The sequence below is a fragment of the Streptopelia decaocto genome (genome assembly GCF_964273445.1).
Source record: "Streptopelia decaocto genome assembly, chromosome: 1".
Classification (NCBI taxonomy): domain Eukaryota; kingdom Metazoa; phylum Chordata; class Aves; order Columbiformes; family Columbidae; genus Streptopelia; species Streptopelia decaocto.
In genome coordinates, this window is record NC_138663.1 from 95,037,551 (window position 1) to 95,053,397 (window position 15,847).

General features: G+C 42.8%; 1 protein-coding gene across 7 annotated transcripts in view; it reads left to right on the top strand.

Annotated features, from left to right (window-relative positions):
* JADE3 (jade family PHD finger 3) overlaps nt 1–15,847 on the top strand; it is a 73,622-nt gene that overhangs the window by 17,539 nt on the left and 40,236 nt on the right. For 4 of the 7 annotated variants that reach the window (XM_082069668.1, XM_082069671.1, XM_082069669.1 and 1 more), the window contains one exon: nt 5,207–5,259. The exons of the other annotated variants lie outside the window; for them this stretch is intronic. The gene's annotated coding sequence lies outside the window, so the exon portion shown is untranslated. The remainder of the gene's footprint in view (nt 1–5,206; nt 5,260–15,847) is intronic. 7 annotated transcript variants of the gene reach the window in all.

The following is a 15,847-nucleotide window of genomic DNA, read 5'->3' on the forward strand; positions in this document are numbered from 1 at the left end:
GTTATTTATTAGTAAGCTTGTCGCTGTGTAAAGGTGTAATGAAATATTTTTGTGACGGTGGAAGGAAGTGAAGGTGCTAGAGAGTTGCAGGCTTTCCTAGATGGTTTCCATGTCTCTGACCTACCATAAGGTGAGATGAACTATCTTTAGATTTTTACAATGAGATTGTGAATTTCTACTGAATTACTTCTTTGGCCAAGCCAGTGTGGAAATGAGGTAAAAATTGAGAAGCTGCTGAATACTCTTTGTAGTTAGCACTGTCAGAAGCTCATGAAGAAGCATCAGATCACAGTTTATTGCAAGCAAAAATCCAACCCTGTTATGAATACTTAGTACGGATTTTCAAAGACTTTTCTTAAAGCTTTGTGACTTCTTCTTTTCTGTGTCAAGTCCCTGTAGGATAAGTATTGCCTGGAAGTATCTCTTCAGTTAAATACTATGATTAGTGTTTTGGTATTTTGATACTTGTTCTTACTACGATTTTTCTGTAACTGTAAGGGGAAGAGTACCACTACGTTCCTGCTTCATACTATAATTTATTTATAATCTTGAAAATTACTGGCTTTATTTCCTATGCTGTCCTGGTATTATTAAAATCTTGATCTGCCTTTTGTTAAGAGGTCTGTGTAATGTTACTGGCAGCCCACAGGGAGCTGGCTACATGTGTTGGATATCTGAAACAGTCTGTAACAAATTGGAAATAATAAAATGATTTGCTAATACCTTTCCCACAAAAGGAGTTGTTATATCTGTGGGATTATTTATTGTGAAAGAGATGTGAAGCGTCACAAGACCAGCTTTCTAATTCGGTCTTGAAAGTCATTTGTTAGGTGGGAATTGCACAGTAGATGATGAAGTTATCAGATTGTGCATGTTATCAGGAGCAAGCTAAGGAAATGTGTATTAGAGGAGATGTGAATCAGGTGAAATGCTCACAGCTGCTTAGAAAAAAGAGAGGAGTTACTAATTAGTTTCAAACAAGACAAGTAAATTTGGTGGGATTTAAGTGGTCTCTCCTAGGTCCAGTATTAATTCATGTTTGCCTTTAATGATGTGGGTGAAGGAATGAGGACTCTGGTCCTGAAATACCTGGATGAAACTGGGTGGAGCTGTGTGTCTGTTTGAGAAGATGTTTTGAACTTCTAGTTATCTTGACAGATAGGAGGAGGAGTCTAGAAGGAGGGGTTGGATGGGGCTGAGGCACAGCTCTGTGCTGTTGCAAAAGCAAATGGAGTTTGTGCATGTTATTATCTGTGACTCACATGACAGTAAAGAAGGTTTTTCTGTAATAAGGAAAGAGTATTTTTCCTGTGGAGAAGGGTTCAGTTGGAAGACTTAACCCAGATTTGGGCATCACCTAGTGGTTTTGTGTGCCAGCCTTTCAAAGGATGGTGGAGAGCAGCGACTGGAAGGATCAGAAATGTAGAAAACATGGCCTGTGAGGAGAGGCTGAAAGAACTGTGTTTTATTTAGTCTGGAGGAAAGACTAGGATGTACCAACAAAAGAGTTAAGCATTGTGTTCATAGATGAAGTTAACTGAATGAAGAAGAAAGCGATGGGAGACCTGGTAAAGGGCTGGAGCTGCTCCGCAGGAGACTTGTGCTCTGAGCAGTGGGACAAGCTATCTGGCTGGAAGGGGCTCACCTGGAGAGGCTGCAGAGCCTCTGTTAGGCACAGTCAGAGCTTGGTCCTATCTTGGTGCCCTTTTCCAGGACCCTGGCAGGTTTTTTTTCCTGCGACTCTCTTTTTTTTTGTTGTTTTTTTTTTTCTTTTGTTGTTGTTTGGTTTGGTTTTTTTGTTGTGTATGTTTGTTTGAAAATGGCAGCGCAGCATGTGGGACGCTCAAGAAGAGAAGCATGAAGCACTGCTTTCAACCAGAGCAATTCTTGTTTTGGAGGCTTGGCTGGTTGGTAAGTACCATGGTAGATTACAGAGGGAATGACAGTGTAACAGTAGTGATAACTACAAAAATAGGTCTTTGTTCCAAATGGCTTTCTGTTGTTAAAAGTTGTATTTTAAGAAATTTTCCTGATGCTTTTCCCCCTGGTGACGCTTAGTTTCACAGGCAGTATTTATGAAATGTTACTGTGCATTTCTAAGTTATATTTTGCTTTAGTTCATACAATTTTTTTTTTCTTTTTCTCTACACCACAGTTTCTGTTGCTGCCCAGGTGCTTTTTCAAATGTACCCAGAGAGCAGAAATGCAGAGTCTGCTGGCACAGGTGCCTGTAAAGGAGGGCAAGCATCTCCTGTGTGTTTCTTACCCTCCTGAGCTTGCTGCTGATGGGCAGGTTGTGGGGGTTTGCCACCATTCCAGGCTGAGAGGCACTCTTGGTTTTTTACCTACCAGCAAGGAGCTGGTAGGTAATTTGCTCATTAATTTGAGGTGAATTAGTTTAATATTTCTGAATCGGTAGGTTTCAGACTGGCTTTCCAAAAAAAAAAAACGGGGGGAGGGGCAGTGGTATTTTGTGGGGTCAGCTTTATCTTTCATGCTATTTTGTATATTTCTGTATGGTTGTGAAATAAGTAAAGTTGGGACTGAAGATTATGACTGTGTAGTGTTAAGGGTTAGAGAAAGAAGAGATTTTTAGTTGAACCTTTTGGTATTTCAGAGTTCATCCTGGCATTTAACTGAGCAAACAAATGTGTTTTTAATGAAGAGTTCAAAAATACATTAGTTTCGTGGTTCAGCTGGGAGGCAAAAGCTGTGGTTTTGTTCACACTTAAAAGTTGTAGGCTGCATTGCATTTTAATCATGCTGTTCAAGCTGCCACTACCAGGGCAGCTCACTTTGCTAGTGTTTCTATGGAAAGTTGACGTTAAAGGGGTTCAATCAGAATGCTTAAGAATTACCCCATAAAGGGATGTCTCATAAGAAGAAACTTGTTCAAAGTCACATTTGAAAAATTGATTGAGGCATTTATTAATTTTTTTACTTTGTCTCTTCCCTTGCCCTCCCTCTCCCAGTGTGTTTTGCGGGTGAGGCTCTCAGCATTTCTTAGCCGGAGGGTAGAGGCAGCGTTAATACTGGGGTTTAATACCTGGGTTTGGTGGCAGAGCAGCAGTGGGCTTTTAAAGTGGGTCCCTCTGGTCACCCCACTCGCTGTGTGTCAGCCGTGGACACGGTGCTTCTCTTGCACGTGAGCCAGGTCCCTCTGTGGGTTGTTTCAAGCCACGTGTGTGGCAGTGTCAGCGGCAGAGTTTATCTGCTTATCTCGAGTTAAAAACCCAGCCCACGTAGAGTGATTCGTGTTTCGGCAACTTTGGCTCTGGTGCTGCTTTGATCTACAGATCTTCTCGTGTTGCTCAAAATTAATTGCTTAATGTGGTTAATTAATTGCAGACTGTCAAGGGGATGAGAAAAGGAAACTGGAATGATGTTGAAAACAAAACAAACAAACAAAAACCATGAAAACAAACAAAATGCACATGCACACACACAAAAACATAAAACCAAACCCCAATCAAAACCAACAAATCTGCAAGAAAACCTCAACAACAAAAACAAACACAAAACCGTAGATCAAAGCCAAAACTTCAAAATTTTGTGAGGTCAACATACAGAAGCTATAATATATTGTGTCCTGCCCTGTTCTCCGCCCCCCTGATTGTAAGGGAACGTTTTTCTTTTGCTACACAGTTGAGCAACAATAATTCTTAAGTAACAGGATCTGTGCCACTCCTCAGTGGCTGGGTGGTGGGATCCTTTTCTTGTGCTGCAGATGGGTGGAGAAGCAGAAACGTTACAGCGTGGTGCTGACACTTTGGCCAGAAACAGCCTTATTTCAGTGAAGAAACACATTGCCATCCCCCCCTTCCCCTTTTAAAATTCTTTTTCTTCTGGCAGGGTGTGCTGTTATTGCTTCCTTGGTTTTTACTTGAATTTCTGCTCTCTAATACTTTGTTCCCCAGCTCGTAGCGGTCCTGGTTTTGTTAGCTTTTTACTCTGAGGCATGGGGTGGACTGCGTGCCAGGACAGACACTGGTCTAAGTGCTGACATCTCCAAGGAGCGCTGCAACTCATCTGTTGGGTGCCACAGCTTTAATGCTTTTGCTGTGTCCATTACAATAGGACACAAAATATACATATGTGCATGATTGTTGCAGGAGGGGAATGCGGGCAGTTCGTGGAGGGAGAAATTCTTTCTGTTCCCGGACTTAATAATTGCTCAAGGCTTGGGACTGGATTAAAAAAAGGCGAGTAAGCAGAATCCCTGCCAGGGAAGCTGAGCTATCCAGGATTGTCAAGGAGAGGTTAAAAGGAATGTCTTGAGGAATTAAGGCAGGAGCCACACAGCGCTTTCATAGAATCACTTCAGTTGGAAGAGACCCTCAGGATCATTGAGTCCAACCATAACCTAACTCTGGCACTAAACCATGTCCCTAAGAACCTTGTCTAAACACATTTTAAACATCTCCAGGGATGGTGACTCCACCACATCCCTGGGCAGCCTGTTCTGATGCCAGACAGACCTTTCTATGAAGAAACTTTTCCTAATATCCAATCTAAACTTCCCCTTGTGCAACTTGAGGCCATTTCCTCTCATCCTATCACTTGCTACTTGGGGAAAGAGACCAACCCCCTCCATGCTACAACCTCCTTTCAGGTAGTTGCAGAGAGTGATAAGGTCTCTCCTCAGCCTCTTTTTCTCCAGGCTAAACAGCCCCAGTTCCCTCTATACTTATTTTTTATTTGCTGCCCTCTGAATTCATAAGCATGCTGGCTTCATAGAAGACCCTCCAGAAGGAAGGAAACATCAGTGTATTTTGAGAAATCAGCCTCTTGTGTCATCTGAATAAGTGTGCAGCTACCTGAACATTTTTTGTTGTATTCCTACAACAGGATAGAGATTGAACTGAATTAAAGCTTGGTTTTGTCGGTATTGATAAAGTCGGTTCCCATTTGTGGTAAGAGATGGCAAAGTTGACTTCGACATTATTCTTTTTACTTTTAATCGTAGTGCTTTGTGTATTTATATTGTAGTATGTGTACATACAACTGACGCATTTTGTTTTTCCGCTTGTTAAGTGAGAATGAGGGGTTTAAGGCTTTATTTTGTGGCTGTATTGTTTGCTTGGGAAAATTGCCATAAAAATATCATATACCCTTCACTTACTTGCCATAAACTAAATTGTAGCTCAAACCTGAAATGCTCAATGCCACTCCTGCTACCTAAATAGCACTCCTTTCATTTTTTTAGGAGCTTGTGATGTCATCAGCTGAAGCGAAAACATCTACCTCATGACCTGGCATGTAAGTGAAGGAGGAACTGATATTTAACAAAAAAAAAGTGTGTTGGTGTTTACAATGTGTAAATTGAACCTATATACCTTCAGCTTTCAGATACCACCTTTTAAATGAAAGCTTTGTGGATTTTAAAGGAATATAAAGTTTTTTAAAGGAGAGGAAGTAATAAAAGAAGCTGTTAACAATGAGGTTCCAGCCTGCAGAACTCCTTGTAATAGTTTCAGTTAAAATCTATTTTGATGCACCCCATAATACTTGGAAGGCTGGTAGGCATAGACAAAATAATTTTATCTTACCACAATATTTACATGTGCTGCTTCTACTCCTTTTTATCCTGTGCTGCTTTTCTGCATATGAGTTTTGATAGCTGTGATGAATACATACTGCTACACAGTGATACTCTTCCTAAAATTAAAAAACTCTGGTTGTGTACAAGGTTTAGCTTTTTTCACATACTCGGATACTTCACAGTAAATTTCCTGCAGTTTTGTGACACTTCTATTTTTTTTCCCCTTAAGTAAGCAAAAATATTTCAATCCTCTGCAGAGGTGTTTTCAAATAATTTATGGATTTATTTATTTTTTGTCTACCCACTCTCTGCTTTTCTTTTATGTGGTTTAAAGAACTGAAGTGCAGTCATGGCTTTGAGGGGCTGCTGTCAGCAGTGAGCTGGGTATTCCTAATTAATGCCAATGCCTGTACCTCATTATGAAACCTTGTTGAAGCTGTCCAGTGAACTGAGGTAGCTGGTCTCTGTTGCCTGTCTCTAATGTGATTATAAAGCCCTCTCCTGATGCAGGTTTTATTACTTATTCAAGTTTTGGACTGATGTGGAAAGTGAAGCTAAGCTGAGCTGTTTGGCTGGCTACCGAAGATCATAAGGAGTGGCAAAAAGAAGGGATGCAGTCTTCTCCATTTCAAGACTTCTAGTTCAAAGCTTGCTTCTGCTTCAACTGTTTAAGTAAAAATGAAAAAAGTGGGGGAGAGGGAGTGTTTTTTCTAGTTCAGCGTCAGATACTCTGAATTTAAAGACCGGATCTACAGACTCCGTCTGCGCTCTGAACATCTGAGTGCAGTTGCTGTTGTGCATAACCCATTGATTTTCTGCAAGTAGAGCTTTGGCCTTGACTACGCTTGCACCGTCCCTTTGTCTTCGAGGGGTCAGGGCTTAGCAATTCTTTTCTACACAAAACCAGCATTGATCTCTCCTCCCACCTGATTTTGTGCTGTTAGCAGGGCTTACAACGCAATGTGTTTTGCTGTTGCAGTCGGAAGGTAACGACCTCAGATTTAGCTAATAAAATTAATTTCTCAGATGAGATGGATCACTGTCATGTTTGAGCTTTACAGACAAAAGTTAAGCATGGTTACTTTTTTTCCTAAGTAGGTTATTAAGAGTTTGGCTTACAGAATTTAAGCATGCAGCAACGCAGTGCTGACTGCATGTTTTGGGTTGTTTCCCTGTGAGGAGAGAGAGAGTAACTTCGGATGTGTATTTTGGAAAGGTTTGAGATAATAGACCTGTAAGAATTCACATGAGAACACGATGCTAGTTATTCAGACTTGAAAAAATTGGAGGAAATAAGAAGTGTAGTGTGTTCTTAAACTTGAAATGTGAAATTGAAAGTCTAGGGGATTGAATCTCTGCAGAGTAGAAGCCTTGAAGGAAAAGAAGAGGAATAATTAAATAGGCATAAAATTCTGTGTGTTTTTCTGTATTAAATACCTACCTGCTTACTAATGTATCACTTACAAGAATGTCTTACTGGTCAGCTTCAGGAAAGCTATAATTCAAGTTATTCCCGCTCTGTAAAAGGGATAACCATCAAGCTATTATATGTTCTGATTTTGGATACTTTAAAAGGTTTGGGGTCTTGAGAAATTCTCACAGCTTGTTTGATTTTGTGATGGGGTTTGGGGGGGGCGCTTTGGGTCTGATTTTTTTTTTTTTGTGTGTGTGTATTGTTTTATTTCCTTAGCTCAAACTTGATCTAGCCACTTTTAAGTCCTTGCAGCACATTCTCTTTAGTGTCCTCTTAGCTTTGTGCAAGCTTGACTGCAATATCTAGAAAATGGAATAAAGCATTTTTTTGCAACTGTGTATGTCAGTAGATATTCTTGTTAGATTTAGACATGATTTATAGGAGTTGTGGATAGATATGAATAAGTGTGTCTCTCCTACTTTGCAGCAGATACTGAAAATGACAAGAAAAAAAGTGACAGATTTTAGAGCAGTTGTTTTTGTAAAACAGTTCCTTAAGAGTTATGTGAAATTCAAGCAGGTTTCAGCAGTGAATTTAACAATGCTTGGTGGTGATTTTAGGACTGAAGTGTTTAACATGTAGAAGGCATACCTGTACCTCCAGAGGCAGTAGGGTAATGCAGAGACTGTGCTTTGCACAGATTTGTGAGGTGGAGCATGTACTGTTTGTGAACATGTATGCCCACATTTCAGATTGTTCCAGGTTGCTTTTTTTTTCTTTTGTCCTTTCATTCTTTTCGGGTCTCCAAAAGAAAATCCTTAATGGATCATTCCCTAAGGTGCTGTAGGCTATATTTGCACAGCATGTTTGTTTATTTTGTCTAAAAAAATAAATAAAAGGCAACAACTCTAACATATTGGAGAATGATCTAATCTTTCACTTAATCATTTTGGCCAAAATAGCTCTCTGCAGTGAACAGTGATTAACAAACTCTTAAAGGCAACAGTATGTCAACTGTCAGAATCTCTGGTGATTGTGTTAATCATCATCAATCTACCTGATCAACACACTCATTTCAGTATTTACCATGGACCTCCTATCTGATCTTTAGTTCACAGAAATCAGATTGAGAACTGATCTATTATAAAAAAAAAAAATAGAATTCATCGCACAGAGGAAGTCTGGTTTCAGATGAGGTCTCTTACTGAATTAGGCCTATTACTGTCTCTGATAATGGTTGACAGTGGACACCAAGGCAAAGAAAACATTATAGAGCTCGTATAGACTCTGTTTTTTTAGAATTTTGATTTTGGGATTTCTGGCAGATTGACATGATGTATTGTGTTAAATGGCCCTTGTCCTCCATTTGCCTAATTCTCTTCAGTCTGTTTGCTTTTCAATCCCTGCAACATCCTATAGCATTGAGTTTCTCTTATTTTGTACAAAATTACTTTTTAAATATTTCCCTCAATGATTCTGCTCTGAAGTTTGTTCAATAACTCTGTGTGTTCCTTGTCTTCTGGGCCATGAGAAGCAGTGAGTAGTCTCTTCATCCGGTTCACTTCCCTTTATGTTTTGTGGCAGATCTCTCCTATTCTGCATCCTCCTTTCTCAGCTAGGCAGTCTCAACTGTTGAATCTCTTACCCTGAAGCTGCGGCACGTTCCCATTACAGCTGTAGTTGGAGATTCACGTTCTGTAAAAATACCTTTTCTCTAGTGGTGCCAGAGGGAGAGGATACTCTCTTGGTCTTAGCTCAAATGAGTGATCTACTAGTGTTGCTCATCCATAAAGCTTTGTGCATGTGGCTCGGAGGCTGGAGCAAGCAAAACCAGATGGGCTCATATCAGTGCTTGTGGCCACTGCCCTTAGACCTTGCCAGAAGGATGCCTCTCTTGTATCAACATGCAGATCTCACGTGTTCTCCTAAAATACTTTCTGCTATAGCTAATTTGGGAAGGCCAAATGACCTCATTTTTAAAGGCATTGAATTAACGTGTTTTTTCATCTACTTAAGGTCTGTGAGAAGCATTCTGCAGGTGCTGTGGTGTGGCTGTGTCTGTATCTTGTATCCCTCACTACAAGAAAGACACTGAGGTGCTGGAGTGAGTGCAGAGAAGGGCAATGAAGCTGGTGAGGGGTCTGGAGCACAAGTCTGATGAGGAGCAGCTGAGGGAACTGGGGCTGTTGAGCCTGGAGAAAGGAGGCTGAGGGGAGACCTTATCGCTCTCTGCAACTACCTGAAAGGAGGTTGTAGCATGGAGCGTGTTGGTCTCTTCTCCCAAGTAACAAGTGGTAGGATGAGAGGAAATGGCCTCAAGTTGCACAAGGGGAAGTTTAGATTGGATATTAGGAAAAATTTCTTCACAGAAAGGTCTGTCAGGCAATGGAACAGGCTGCCCAGGGAAGTGGTGGAGTCACCATCCCTGGAGGTGTTTAAAAGATGTGTAGATTAGATTCATGGGGGCATGGTTTAATGACAGTGTTAGGTTAACACTTGGACTCGATGATCTTGAAGGATCTCTTCCAACCAAAATGGTTCTGTGATTCTGTTAACGTTGTTGGTGTTGGGGTGGGCAGCAGTGCTCAGCCTTCCTGGCAAGGATGCCTGAGGTTGCTGAGGGACTGTGCCCAAGCTACTCCTGGGCCGCAGCTTCTGTATGAACAACTGATTGCTTTTGCTGTTGCAGAACGGGGAAGGTGGGTTGTGGATGAGGAGTCTCAGGTGGCTTTATTCTGCCACGGCCTGAGCACAGGTTCATTTATACCTTCTCTCAATTGCAGAGCCCCTGAGAACCGATAGAGCTGCAGCCTGCACTGTGCCCTGTAGCTGGGCAGGGTAAGAGCCTGCAGAGAAGGAGGCTTCTGTACAGGTTTATAGAAACCTCCTCGACCAACTGGAGATGCATATACAAAAACATCGACTATGCAAGACTTGCATTGTGCTGTGGAATCATAGAATGGCCTGAGTTGGAAGAGACCCACGGGGATCATTGAGTCCAACTCCTGTCCCTGCAGATGACAACCCCACAGTTCACACCGTGTGTCTGAGGACATTGTCCAGTCTCTTCTTGAACACTCTCAGGCTTAGGGCCATGACACCTCCCTGGGGAGCCTGTTCCAGTGCTCCACCACCCTCTGGGGGAAGAACCTTTTCCTCATGTCCAACCTGAACCTCCCCTGGCACATCTTCCTGCTATTCCCTCGGGTTCTGTCACTGGTCACCAGAGAGAAGAGATCAGCACCTGCTCCTCCTCCTCCCCTTGTGAGGAAGCTGTAGCCCCATGAGGTCTCCCCTCAGTCTCTTCTTCTCCAGGCTGAACAAACCCAGTGACTTTAGCTGCCCCTCATCCAGCTTCCTCTCCAAACCCTTCACCAACTTCGTAGCCCTTCATGGAATCTTAAGAATGACTCTGCTGTAAATGTGTTCAGGAATTCCAGGTTATTATTGTTTCCTCCCCACACCAATTTGTTTAGTTAGTTCAATTGTACGGTTACATTTTTAGTTGTAACCTCTCCTTTTCTCTCCCTCTTTCTCAGCAGAGATCCTGCGACTGCTCTTGACAGCACGGGATTCAGTTGCAGCAACTGCAGCATGTTGTAGACTCCTATTTATAAGTAAAAATGTGGTGAAGCACCTCCCTGCTTCCATGGCTTGTAGATGTTTCCACTTATTCTAGTACAGGGGTGGATAGCGGACAAAGGGAGTGGCTTTGGAGTCAGATTCATTATCTCACACCCCCACAGCTTTGGATGGCCAGCTGTCATAGTTCCTTTTCCTCATGAGATGGGAAGGATAGTACTTCCCTGTACGTTCTGACTCCACCTATTCAAGTACCAGTGCTGTTTGTGATCTACCCTGTGGGGTGGCAGCTTTATTCCCGTGCCAAAAAAAGCCACCTCCATTTACTCACTCGACTTTAGCACAGCTCGAGCAGGACATGCTTACCCTGAGGAGCAGTAGAAGGGTGGTGGTCTGATCTTACTCATTTTAACCCTGTTTATTCAGTCAACTGAGATGAAGAGGAAGGAGGAATTTAGAGGAGGTGTTAATGGCCAGTCCTGATCAGTGTGCCCCCTCTTTCAAAAAATACAAAAGTACATTGGCTTCAACTTGACTGTTTAAGAAATTGAACCTTGTGTGGTCTTTAGGATTCATCTCTTGACTGCTTTCTCAGACAAGATGTGCCATTTTAGAGACCCTGGGGAAGTACAAGCATCTTTTGGTTCCCCTTTCCAGGGTGACACAGCCCCAGTGGGCAAGTTGGCTATTTATTTTGTGTTTGCTGTGCCTTGTGTTATGACCAAAAAAAAAAAAGAGTATTGTTTCTTTTTGCCTCTGCCCTGTACTTAAAAATGGACAAACATGAGCTGGTCATGGTATCTCTTTCAAGATGTCTTTTCCCACCTCAGTTTGGTGATTTAGAGAAATCTGGAATCTTTCTTATGTTTTTATAAATCTATTTTCAGTCTGTCTGACCAAAAGACATCTTTGTTGTATAGTAAATTACAGATTGTAGCACATTGAATTAATTGACTAGCCATTAAAATTAATTTAAATTCATTAGCTATTAAGACAAATTTTGTTGTCTCCTTAGAAAGTTTTTTTTAAACCAAAGTGCTTTAACAAATTTTCTAGTAAGTGTTTGCTCACATTTTGATGTTTTGACATGGAGAACTAAAATAATAGTGCAACTGCATATAAATTTCTCATGTGTGAAATGCCTGAAAATATAGTAGAATGTCAGTATTCAACCAGTGATTTGGAATATTCCAAATATTGAGTTCTGGCTGTGACATTACATTCCTCTTAATTTTTCCTGTCTAATGATCCCCTTGGTGCCCTTTTTTTTACTTGAGGAAGACTTTAGCATCCAGATTGTTTATTTTCAACTTGTAAATGAAAACCATTTCTTGTCATATAAGGAAAGAAATTATCAACTTAATGTTTCCTATAGGAAAATATTTGTGTTCTTGCTTTCTCTTATCCTTTGAGTAGAATATAAAGACACAACTTGATGTTTCCTGCCTTTTGCAATCCTTCAGGTTTTGTTAGTGATACAAACAAAACTTTGCAGTAGAGCAGTTAGCCTTTTCAAAGCATTATGAGCAAGAAATAAATGAATCAAAACATATAAAATATTTAATGCAGGCTGCTGTTCTTGAGTCTTTTATTATTTGAGATTTAGGAAAAGCAAAACAAGAACAGTGAAACCTACTTTTATTTATTAACAAGTACCAAAATATTACCTGATTATTTTAAGTGAGTATCTTGCAGGATATGAGAACTTTTGCCTATGCTATTAATAGAAAACCTGTTTTGCTTAATCCTAAATAGTACATGTATTAATAGATTTTTTCCTTCTTTGATAATATTTCCTGCTTGTGTTTCTAGCTGTGACACTAGCTCTTTACCTGTGCTTTGTTGTGAAAGCATGCCTTAGTGCAGCTGGAGAGCAGAGAAAACAGACACAGGTGGGCAACTGCCAGCAGGATGAAGCAGATAGGGCAAAGTGGCAGCCTCACTGGGAACTATTGTCACACTGTTTATTGCCTACTTTTCAGCTACGTAGTGATACTTCTGTGTAGTTTTGTTTGTTTGGGTTTTTTGTTTGTCTGTTTCTCCCCCTCCTGCTGTGGTGTGATTTCATCACTGTACGACAGCGGGGCAACACTTGGTGACTTAGCGCTTCACGGGGATTTTCCTTCTGTTTGACCCCACATGCACATCAGCAGGAAGGGCAGCGCGTGGCGGGGCCGTGGGATGCGCTCGGGAGACCTGGCTGCAGCTGCGTGCTTTGCCGGAGGCTCCTGGCGTGATGTACGGCTGCTCCGCGCCGCAGCTCTGAAATGTCAGGGCTCTCGGCGCCTGCTTCACACGAGCTTATCGTGAGGGTGGAAAAGGTAAAGGCTGCAAAGCACTTGGAGCCAAGGTAACGTGAATCATGCCAGCTCTTAAAAATAGAAAGACTTGCTGAATGCTTTCTGAGGTTTTTCTGCTCAGTCATATTGCTGAAGCGTGTGTGTGCTGCTCCTGTTTCTCGCTGGTGCTCGGTGTGCTCATGACTGCAGTCTCCTTGCGGAGAGAGCACATGTGGCCATTTTTGGGTGCCGAACCCCTGGGGGAGCTCCTGGGAAACCAACTCCTTGTTTAAGCCAGCTTAGCACTGGGTGCGATGCCTTGGTGCTGGTCCATTTTTAGTAGCAGTGCATCCAGACCAGTCTTTCATCAAAGCTGACATTGTCCTTAGCTTCGTCTTTGTTAAGTAAATCTGGGCTTGTGGGCATTTCTTTTTTTCTTTTGCCCCTTGGTTATTAGATGGCTTAGTGTTAATGTCAGGTATGAATTTTCTTCTGAGGGAGCCCTGTAAAACAGGCAGCACACAATCAGCAACCGCATCTCCCTGGCTGAGCGCTCTTCAGAGCAGATGAACTCCCTGAGCCTGCGTAGCCGAGTTAGGTGCGTTTCTGTGACGTTTGGTGCCTGTGCATAGTTAGAGGGCTGTACACAAGCCAGCACCTTCCCCCTGGGGCTTTTCCTTCAGGGGTGGGTTAGTCACTGTGTGGTTTCCAGCAGCCTGACAAGAGGTGGTTTGTTTGTGTGAGCCGGCCTGAGGAAGTTAGAGCTGTGGTGGCTTCTCTCCGCCACGTGGCGCACCTCCCTGCCCCATGGGCCCGCCTGCCCTGCCAGCCACCTCGGCCTCTGGCACTGACTTGCTGCATGGCAGCTGAGGTGGTGGTGCCAGTGTGTTTAACACCACTGTGACTGTCCTGCTGGGAACTTTTTCCTCCTTTCAGTGCGCTGGGGGCTTTGTCGTTCCCCTGGCCTTGAGGGGGGCCTGGGTGGTGCGGGCAGAACAGGAGCATGGGCAGGGTGTTGCCCCTGTCAGCCATGTGCAGGCAGCAATACTGAGCACAGCACCCTGCTGAGGGCGACGGTTCCCTTCTCTGAGGGACATGCCCTCGTTTTAGTGTTTCCCCTGACCAGGAGCAACACTGGGGAGGTAGGCAAGGAGCTGGGCGGTGGGTGAGGAGCTTTTGCTGGGCAGACACACCTCAGCTGTGCGAGTGTGGCAGTACTGGGCTGGCTGCTGTTTCAGGGGGTGAAGTGCTTCTCTTTCTTCCTTTTTTGAAAAATTTCATTTTAAAAGCAGGCTTTTGCTCAAACTCAATATGGTACTTTGGAGGAAATTATTTATTTTGTTTCTGTCCAAATCTCTACTGCTGTTTTAGGAAAACAATAGTTCTCTTAATGAACAGTTGATGTAAAAACAGTGTTGTATTCAGGAGCGGAAAGTTATTATGAAGACTGAAGCACAGAGGAGCACAGCCACGTACGCATTCATGTACTTAGTATTTGTTTTTTGAAATTGATTCTGTCCAGATCAGTATAGTCTTCAGGATGCAGTTCTGGGCACCACAGTATAAAAAAGACATTAAGCTGCTGTGGAGTGTCCAGAAGAGGGCTATGAAGTTGGTGAAGGGTTTGGAGAGGAAGCAGTGTGTGGAGTGGCTAAAATCACTGGGTTTGTTCGGCCTGGAGAGGAGGAGACTTGGGGAGAGCTCATGGGGCTACAGCTTCCTCACAAGGGGAGGAGGAGGGGCAGGCACTGAGCTCTTCTCTCTGGTGACCAGTGACAGAACCCGAGGGAATAGCAGGAAGATGTGCCAGGGGAGGTTCAGGTTGGACATGAGGAAAAGGTTCTTCCTGCAGAGGGTGGTGGAGCACTGGAACAGGCTCCCCTGGGAGGTGTCACGGCCCTAAGCCTGACAGTGTTCCAGAAGAGACTGGACAACACCCTCAGACACATGGTGTGAACTGTGGGGTTGTCCTGTGCAGGGACAGGAGTTGGACTCGATGATGCTTGTGGGTTCTATGCCAATGGTAAAGTTGCAGCATTTAATGGGCAGACATGCTTCCTCATCAGCCTGGCCCACCTGGCTGCTCTGTGTACAGGCCAACACGTGCCTCTTTCTTCGAAGATGAAAATAAGGCTGCTCAGTCCCTGCTGGCTGTGAAGGAAGCACAGGGTGGAGAACATGATTTAATTTCTTTCTGGTCTCTTGGAGAGTTTCTGTTGAGGTAACGGTGGCACTGCACATGTTGCTGGTGACTTGCTCTTCTGAGAAGGATTTCTGATTTAGCTGAAGGCCTCTGGTGGAAATCCATCCATTCTCCCACCCTTGCAGTGGGTTGATGCATAGATGCAGCGCCAGAAATGGAAAGCTGCCCTTCTGTTTTCTAGGTAGGGAAGACAGTTGTACTTGAGGTGTGCTGTGTTTTATTGTATTGTCAAGCCATGTTATAAATATGAAGTAGCATCACTTACCATCTTTTTATACCCACAAAGCAAAATGATGGGCATTAAGTGCTTTGCACTAAACCGAATGATGAATCATTGTCGCAGAAGGGCATGTGAAATGGTGCCAGGGTTCCCTTTTGGCCCATAATCTGCAAATGAATGTATGGGGGATTATATTTAGGGTTTCTTCATCCTAGTTTTATGATCTACCAGCTGACTTCAGTCCAGAATTTAACTATTTCAAGGGATAAGTCACGCTGGAAGGCCATAGTTTGAATGTGTGCCTTTTTTCTGCTTTTTAACCCCACGGTCTCCTTGTTGCAGCTGCTAAATTGTCTTACACAAAAAGGTAATGTATAAGGAAAACAGCGTGAGACTGTGTCTAGTTGCTCCTGTACTTCATACAAACTCATGCTGTTAGCCAGATTTTGGTAACATGCAGTGCTTTGCAAACTAACATCATTATTTACCTAATGACAAAGGAGTCGTCTGTCATTGGTAGCACTGCTTCAAAAAAATAGTGTATTCCTTTGTTAATTTACAGATTCTTGTGTTAACCAAGACTTAGTTTGAAATAATAGTGAGGAAA